The sequence below is a fragment of the Micropterus dolomieu genome, linkage group LG01 (genome assembly GCF_021292245.1).
Source record: "Micropterus dolomieu isolate WLL.071019.BEF.003 ecotype Adirondacks linkage group LG01, ASM2129224v1, whole genome shotgun sequence".
Taxonomy (NCBI): Eukaryota; Metazoa; Chordata; class Actinopteri; order Centrarchiformes; family Centrarchidae; genus Micropterus; species Micropterus dolomieu.
Genome location: NC_060150.1, coordinates 3,446,797 through 3,449,002, shown reverse-complemented (window position 1 = coordinate 3,449,002; position 2,206 = coordinate 3,446,797).

The following is a 2,206-nucleotide window of genomic DNA, read 5'->3' as shown; positions in this document are numbered from 1 at the left end:
GTAAATACATTTCTGTGTGTGTGATCAAAGTCGATCTGAACTGGTAGTCGTCTCCTTCTCTGCTGCCAAAAGAGATATGAAAGCCAGAGTAGGTAAACATTGATTTACCTGGGACTAACCTTTGGTTATGTTGGGAACCTGCTCAGGAAACATGTCGGATGACAAAGCCGCCCTGTTGAACAGGTGACTGACTTGTAATTTTCTCCCTGAGATACTTTATGCTCCATCTGTGCTTTAATCAACAACATGAGACCTGTTTCAAATACTCTGCTTGCATTTTAGTGGAATTTACATGAACAAAACTGCTATGAATTCCCAACAAAAACAGACACGTATTTGTGTGACTTTTTACGTCACAAAAAAACCCATTGTGAGTGTTGGTTAATTTTAAATTTGTAGTAGAAAAACTCCTACATGTCTTGAACTTGAAGAAACCGGATTTGGATGAAAGAAAATCACTGATGACACCAAGTGGCAGCAAGATGAAACTGTTAAAAGACATTTTTCTCACTGAAAACAAACACTTCTACCCCTGTGACATAGAGCTCCATTGCTGTTCAAAAAGCTGAGCACAAAACAATGAGCCACACTGATGCACTGGCTCACATGTCCCACATCCACCATCCTGCTTCCCTAAATACTCACTAGAGCACCAAACGTGGATTAATCCACCACTTAAAATAGTGTCAAATAAATGCACTAATGCAACCCTTTGTGGGGGTCCTGAGCTCCTGCTCCACAATATATCTGATTTGGTTTCTTCTTGGCTATGAGGGACAATGGCATACCTGATAAGAAAGGTTAAGTAAATATTATATAGATGATGAGCTGCTCAGAAAAAAATTATCCGAGCACCACAAAGACATATTTCAACTTGAGAAACAAGAAATCTCTTCCAGCGCCCAGTAGTTCTGTGGATGGCAATTTACCTCAAGATGACTTGTAATAACTTTTGGTTATCCTCTTAATTTGCCGCTAGCGCCCTCATCAGGTCAACTTTTTAATTAATACGTGCATTACCAATACATTAGCTTATGACCAAATGCCAAATTCTGATGTCCCGATGCTGAAATTATTGAATAAATAATCAAAACTAGCAGATTAATTAGTAGAATTATGCTTTTTTCTTGGGTGACAGGTTTAGTAAGTGTTGATTAGGAAAAATACCCCATTAAATTTATCTGTGATCCGTTTGAAGACCCTGAATTTGTTGATGTGACAATATATAAGTTCGTTTTTTTTACTTGATTATAATTATATTAAAGGTATGAGGAACCCTTAAACTGAGAAATTAAAAAAAATGGATTATTATTAGATTAATGGAAACACTTAATTATCTTCACCCATGTTACTTTCTTAACACATTAAATTATAGTAGTTGAAATTAGGGTGTTTCATCAGAGAAATGTCAGAGTTCAGGGTAGAATGTATTCATATCATATCATATCATACTGTTCCTTCAGTGGTGTAGCCCACACAGTGAGAGAGGCAGGCCTAGTAGTTTGTGGGGAAAAAAAACAGAAAGAGCACCTGAATGAAGTCCAGCAAAGGTACGCTGTAAAACGAAAGAAAGAAAGAAAGAAATTAAACAAAAAGAAAGAAAGAAAGAAAGAAATTAAACAGAAAGAAAGAAAGAAAGAAAGAAATTAAACAGAAAGAAAGAAAGAAAGAAATTAAACAGAAAGAAAGAAGAAGAAGAAAGAAAGGCAAAAGAAATAAAGAAAGAATGAATGAAAGAAACAAAAAGAAAAGAAAGAAATTGAGGAGGGAAAGAAAAAAGTAATACAGAAAAGAAGTAGAAAGAAACAAGAAAAAAGAAATAATTACTGAATGAAAGAAAGAATACTGAATTTAATGAAATGCATGAAATTAATTGTCCTGATGCAATTTAGATGTGGCTTTGGCAAAATTGTAGCTACACATTCATGCCAATAAAGCTAATTTGAATTTAAATTTGAATAAAAAATGATAAAAAGAATGAAAGAAAAATAATGACAGAAACGACAAAATAAATGAAAGATCTCTCTGCTTACTTTACTTGCCAGAACTTGAACACCTTGAAACATGAGGGGTGAAACAAGGACTGAGAAGTTTACGTGATGCACCTGAAAGTCTGATGACGCTGCACGTCGCCGCTAGGGGGCGTGGTGACATCATCGATAATGTAATGCAGCTGAAGGAGACTGAGGGAGTCTCTGAAGTGTTG